General features: G+C 49.2%; 1 pseudogene; it reads left to right on the top strand.

Moving 5' to 3' along the window:
- The first annotated feature begins 6,964 nt into the window (after nucleotides 1-6,964).
- Nucleotides 6,965-7,083, top strand: LOC126097844 (5S ribosomal RNA; annotated as a pseudogene).
- The last annotated feature ends 278 nt before the right edge of the window (nucleotides 7,084-7,361 follow it).

Below are 7,361 nucleotides of genomic sequence, written 5' to 3'. Positions count from 1 at the left end.
AGACCTGGTGACTAGCTTCTGACAAAACCAGTCCTGAACAATGTGGGCTGTTTAACCTGGGACCCCGTCGTCTTGCAAAACAACATCATTAATGGGTATAAAAACTGTACCATCGGCTGGACCTAATGGGCCAAAAACGTTATACACTCCTGGAAATTGAAATAAGAACACCGTGAATTCATTGTCCCAGGAAGGGGAAACTTTATTGACACATTCCTGGGGTCAGATACATCACATGATCACACTGACAGAACCACAGGCACATAGACACAGGCAACAGAGCATGCACAATGTCGGCACTAGTACAGTGTATATCCACCTTTCGCAGCAATGCAGGCTGCTATTCTCCCATGGAGACGATCGTAGAGATGCTGGATGTAGTCCTGTGGAACGGCTTGCCATGCCATTTCCACCTGGCGCCTCAGTTGGACCAGCGTTCGTGCTGGACGTGCAGACCGCGTGAGACGACGCTTCATCCAGTCCCAAACATGCTCAATGGGGGACAGATCCGGAGATCTTGCTGGCCAGGGTAGTTGACTTACACCTTCTAGAGCACGTTGGGTGGCACGGGATACATGCGGACGTGCATTGTCCTGTTGGAACAGCAAGTTCCCTTGCCGGTCTAGGAATGGTAGAACGATGGGTTCGATGACGGTTTGGATGTACCGTGCACTATTCAGTGTCCCCTCGACGATCACCAGTGGTGTACGGCCAGTGTAGGAGATCGCTCCCCACACCATGATGCCGGGTGTTGGCCGTGCGTGCCTCGGTCGTATGCAGTCCTGATTGTGGCGCTCACCTGCACGGCGCCAAACACGCATACGACCATCATTGGCACCAAGGCAGAAGCGACTCTCATCGCTGAAGACGACACGTCTCCATTCGTCCCTCCATTCACGCCTGTCGCGACACCACTGGAGGCGGGCTGCACGATGTTGGGGCGTGAGCGGAAGACGGCCTAACGGTGTGCGGGACCGTAGCCCAGCTTCATGGAGACGGTTGCGAATGGTCCTCGCCGATACCCCAGGAGCAAGTGTCCCTAATTTGCTGGGAAGTGGCGGTGCGGTCCCCTACGGCACTGCGTAGGATCCTACGGTCTTGGCGTGCATCCGTGCGTCGCTGCGGTCCGGTCCCAGGTCGACGGGCACGTGCACCTTCCGCCGACCACTGGCGACAACATCGATGTACTGTGGAGACCTCACGCCCCACGTGTTGAGCAATTCGGCGGTACGTCCACCCGGCCTCCCGCATGCCCACTATACGCCCTCGCTCAAAGTCCGTCAACTGCACATACGGTTCACGTCCACGCTGTCGCGGCATGCTACCAGTGTTAAAGACTGCGATGGAGCTCCGTATGCCACGGAAAACTGGCTGACACTGACGGCGGCGGTGCACAAATGCTGCGCAGCTAGCGCCATTCGACGGCCAACACCGCGGTTCCTGGTGTGTCCGCTGTGCCGTGCGTGTGATCATTGCTTGTACAGCCCTCTCGCAGTGTCCGGAGCAAGTATGGTGGGTCTGACACACCGGTGTCAATGTGTTCTTTTTTCCATTTCCAGGAGTGTATATTCCTTGGCAGTAATGCGAAATTGCAGAGTCATAGACACCAACGACACGACTGCCCAGATCATCACCGAACCCCCGACATATTTCACTCTCGAAAAACTTGGTCACAAGTTGTAAACAGTGTGAAGCAAAAATACTCATCCGACTAACTACTTTCCTTCCATGGCTCCATTGCACAGGTTTTGTGGCTTCGGTGCCATGTTTCCCTGTCGCGGGCCTTTGCATCGCTAAAGAGCGGTTCTGGTATCCAACCTCGGCATACAACTCGCTGATTATTGAGCTCCCTTTGTGTCGTTAATATGGCGACAGTGTTCGCGAGTGCGATGTTCAGTTCTGCAGTGACTTAAGTAAGGATGTGTTGTACACTTGTTTTTCTTCACAATCCTCTTCAATGACCGTCTGACATGATCACTGCACACACACACACACACACACACACACACACACACTTCCGTCCGCGTTGTGGCTTAAGGCATGATATTTTCCGTTTCCACTGCAAGCTGCAAAAATCATCAGTGTGGTTCCTCTTGAAACACCAAACACTTCGACCACTTTGTGTACGGAAGCACCTACGAAACGAGCATCAGCAGTTTACCCACGTTAGAATTCACTTATCACCGACATAATGCACTCACAACTACACAGAACACTCTTCCCTCCACGGCTGACACTTGCAACGTATTGAAGACATTGCACAGGTGCATTTTGTGGTCAGATACGAAAGCTTTCCTCTTCTCAACCTTCCACCGGTTGCGAAATTAAAACCGCAGTGAAAACCTAGTGAAACTTACAGGAATATCTCAATCTGCCGCGTGACGTCACACTTTTCAGTTCTGAGCGCGCAGCGAGCACGCAAAGACGTCTAGAAAATAGTGTATCCCGCCAAGTGTGAAGTCCTGCTGATAGGTTTCACGTGATTTCAAGTAGCACATATAACGTAACTGCCATGCGTTCTCTTTTTCGTGACAATTCTCGGCCGCGCACTGTAGATGCAAAGGAGAAGCATCTACAGTGTTTTCTGTGGGACGTGATTGATAACTCACCATGTAGCCTGAATTCGGCTCCCTCTGACTTTCACTTAATTGCTCACATGAACCGTTCGGCAAGAGGACAGAATTTCGGCACAAACAAGTTGCAGACTAGGAAAAGTGTGCTAATCACAGCAGGCTGCCTTATATGACGATTGCACTGGAAAGGTACAACAGCGCTACGACAAATGTGCGAGTCGGAGTGGCGGCTAACTATAGAAATAGTTGACCTGAATCGGTATTATTCTGAAGGGGACATTATTTTTCAGTACAGAATTTTGAAACACTTTCCTACCCATTGGTTGCGATATCAACAGATGACTATTACTAATGATGTTGATGGTTCGACTTCCCCTTTAATTCGCATTGTGAACGACTTCACCAGAAAACATGCTGCATGTTTGCAGTATTTCACTAAGGCGTTAACATAATGATATGTAGTTCCGATACAGGCACGACAGGTTGCTGATGCGGCTACATACACTCCTGGAAATGGAAAAAAGAACACATTGACACCGGTGTGTCAGACCCACCATACTTGCTCCGGACACTGCGAGAGGGCTGTACAAGCAATGATCACACGCACGGCACAGCGGACACACCAGGAACCGCGGTGTTGGCCGTCGAATGGCGCTAGCTGCGCAACATTTGTGCACCGCCGCCGTCAGTGTCAGCCAGTTTGCCGTGGCATACGGAGCTCCATCGCAGTCTTTAACACTGGTAGCATGCCGCGACAGCGTGGACGTGAACCGTATGTGCAGTTGACGGACTTTGAGCGAGGGCGTATAGTGGGCATGCGGGAGGCCGGGTGGACGTACCGCCGAATTGCTCAACACGTGGGGCGTGAGGTCTCCACAGTACATCGATGTTGTCGCCAGTGGTCGGCGGAAGGTGCACGTGCCCGTCGACCTGGGACCGGACCGCAGCGACGCACGGATGCACGCCAAGACCGTAGGATCCTACGCAGTGCCGTAGGGGACCGCATCGCCACTTCCCAGCAAATTAGGGACACTATTGCTCCTGGGGTATCGGCGAGGACCATTCGCAACCGTCTCCATGAAGCTGGGCTACGGTCCCGCACACCGTTAGGCCGTCTTCCGCTCACGCCCCAACATCGTGCAGCCCGCCTCCAGTGGTGTCGCGATAGGCGTGAATGGAGGGACGAATGGAGACGTGTCGTCTTCAGCGATGAGAGTCGCTTCTGCCTTGGTGCCAATGATGGTCGTATGCGGGTTTGGCGCCGTGCAGGTGAGCGCCACAATCAGGACTGCATACGACCGACGCACACAGGGCCAACACCCGGCATCATGGTGTGGGGAGCGATCTCCTACACTGGCCGTACACCACTGGTGATCGTCGAGGGGACACCGAATAGTGCACGGTACATCCAAACCATCATCGAACCCATCGTTCTACCATTCCTAGACCGGCAAGGGAACTTGCTGTTCCAACAGGACAATGCACGTCCGCATGTATCCCGTGCCACCCAACGTGCTCTAGAAGGTGTAAGTCAACTACCCTGGCCAGCAAGATCTCTGGATCTGTCCCCCATTGAGCATGTTTGGAACTGGATGAAGCGTCGTCTCACGCGGTCTGCACGTCCAGCACGAACGCTGGTCCAACTGAGGCGCCAGGTGGAAATGGCATGGCAAGCCGTTCCACAGGACTACATCCAGCATCTCTACGATCGTCTCCATGGGAGAATAGCAGCCTGCATTGCTGTGAAAGGTGGATATACACTGTACTAGTGCCGACATTGTGCATGCTCTGTTACCTGTGTCTATGTGCCTGTGGTTCTGTCAGTGTGATCATGTGATGTATCTGACCCCAGGAATGTGTCAATAAAGTTTCCCCTTCCTGGGACAATGAATTCACGGTGTTCTTATTTCAATTTCCAGGAGTGTAGATCTCAAGATGATCCAGGCAGATGCAAAGTAACCGTTCTGTATAAAAATGCACAACTGGGACTGTTGTCTGTTTTAAACAACCAATCATCGTCAAAATTAACAACCCGTACAGTGAGCGACACATTTAAGAAATTTTCAATTTTCATTGAAAAAGTAGTTTCAACGATGGAGGAGACTGTGCACAATGCCGAAGTATAAAATATAGCGTGTGACTGAGACAAACCAGCTTCAATCACCAAATGTACCACTAAGAACTTATCAGTGGTCTGTGAAAACACTTCCTCTAAAGGCAAATACCGACCTGCCTAGAAGAGTGCTATATTCCACTGGAGAGACCCTAGCGTGAAAGGGTTACTGTTAACAGAGGGGACAACCAGCAGATATCTGCGCTAGAAAAACACATTCCTTCGTTTAGCCTGATAGAAACAAAACAGAGGAGCTTACCTTGGAGCAACCTGAAGACTCCTCAAGGGCCGGCCGTTGTGGCCGAGCGGCTCTAGGCCCTTCAGTCTGGAACCACACTGCTGCTACGGTCGCATGTTCGAATCGTGCCTCGGGCATGGATGTGTGTGATGTCCTTAGGTTAGTTAGATTTTTCTAATTCTAGGGACTGATGACCTTAGATGTTAAGTCCCATAGTGCTTAGAGCCATTTGAACAATTCTGAACTTCTCAAGGAGGAAACACTGATGGCAACATGCTGTGAGCCCTTGTTACGGGATAGTTTTTTTGCAACAGGAACACAAAATATGTAAACTCAGAGAAATTTATATTAGAGATCCACCATCACCTAAACAATTGCGATTGGATAAATTAACTGATCTTAAAGATGCATGACTGTAAAGAACGCTGTGGATACGAAATTTTTCAGTGCATTTATCATGTGTACACACAATGGATTACTAATTTCTAAAGGACTAAGCTACCATCTTAAGATCCACAGTGCACAAGTCATAAAATCATGCTGTGCGATGAACCGGATGTTTGTTCTGATACCATCGAAACGGGCTCATAATAATGAGTACAAAAATAGACGTGCGGTTTATCGCACAGCATGATTTCATAACTTGTACTCTGTGGATCTGAAAATGGCAGCATACTCTTGTCGAAACTAATAATCAATTGTACATATACGCAATGAAGGCAATAAAAAAATTGATATCAGAAGCTCTCTTGACACTGAATAAGCGATCACACTCCAGCAGACAGTAGTAGGAATCTAAAACACAAATGCGTGCTGGTTGGAACTAAAGGAATGATATGGAGATACACCGATCGCCGTGGACGCACAGCCGAATGTTGGGACAGTCTGGAAACCTGCTGAACTCATCTTGTAAGGCTAGCGAGGGGAGGCCGGTCATTGTCACAGACGGGATCCACGCACACCTTTGTAACACCACAGGGTGCCGCCAAAGCAGATACAGAACAGCTACGACATCTTAAAGCGACCGTTCATGCAAATGTTTTTACGAGGTGGAGAGATGAAGATTTTTATCAAAAGACACTATTGTCGGCTGAACGCAGAAAGCCGACTTTTGGGATCGACGTCGGAGATGATATCTTGCAGGTGGCAAAAGAACCCCAAGCTAGGCCTTTGAAAACGGTGAGACGTCGCCGACTTCGTAGCCCTTACAAAAACTTCCTTTAGGGACGCAAGACCTATGGACATTGGTTCATCTAAACTTTTTCCAGAATGACAGGGGAGCACAACAATGGTAATGGAATGCAGTCGAATTAAGTCGGATGATGCTGAGGGAATTAGATTAGGAAATTAGACACTTAAAGTAGTAAAGGAGTTTTGCTATTTAGGAAGCAAAATAACTGATGATGGTCGAAGTAGAGAGGATATAAAATGTAGACTGACAATGGCAAGGAAAGCGTTTCTGAAGAAGAGAAATTTGTTAACATCGAGTATAGATTTCAGTGTCAGGAAGTCGTTTCTGAAAGTATTTGTATGGAGTGTAGCCATGTATGGAAGTGAAACGGACGATAAATAGTTTGGACAAGACGAGAATAGAAGCTTTCGAAATGTGGTGCTACAGAAGAATGTTGAAGATTAGATGGGTAGATCACATAACTGATGAGGAGGTATTGAATAGAATTGGGGAGGAGAGGAGTTTGCGGCACAACTTGACAAGAAGAAGGGACAGGTTGGTAGGGCATGTTCTGAGGCATCAAGCGATCACTAATGTATCATAGGAGGGCAGCGTGGAGGGTAAAACTCGAAGAGGGAGACCAAGAGATGAATACAATAAGCAGATTCAGAAGGATGTAGGTTGCAGTAAGCACTGGGAGATGAAGAAGCTTGCACATGATAGAGTTGCATGGAGAACTGTATCAAACCAGTATCAGGACTGAAGACCACAGCAACAACAACAACAACCTACACGTTAAGGATAAAAGAAAAAGTAATGTAATGTAGAATCGGATTAGAAAAAATATATACAGGGTGTCTCTTCTTAGAGCCAACGGCCGTGCCGCAGTGCTAACACCGGTTCCCGTCAGAGCACGGATGTTAAGCGCTGTCGGGCTTGATTGGCACTTGGATGGGTCACCACCCGGGTCTGCCGGGTGCTGTTGGCAAACGGTGTGCACTCAGCCCTTTTGGGGCCAAATGAGGAGCTACTTGATTGAGAAGTAGCGGCACCGGTTACGAAATCTGACAACGGCCGGTCGGTACCGTTGGACCTTCATGGCATTTTTCGGACAGTGTTTTTTTGTTTGTCTCTCCTAAGAGTCATCAGGCGCATTTCTTCCAGTGTTTGAGCGGATATTTGGAGTTTCGTTTTCACACAGTGTAGCTGGTGTCAGCCCAAACAGATAGTGCTTATCATATCCGTTATGCGAAATCCTGTGTCGAC

The sequence above is a fragment of the Schistocerca cancellata genome, chromosome 1 (assembly GCF_023864275.1).
Source record: "Schistocerca cancellata isolate TAMUIC-IGC-003103 chromosome 1, iqSchCanc2.1, whole genome shotgun sequence".
NCBI lineage: Eukaryota > Metazoa > Arthropoda > Insecta > Orthoptera > Acrididae > Schistocerca > Schistocerca cancellata.
This window is presented reverse-complemented; position numbering and strand designations above follow the sequence as displayed.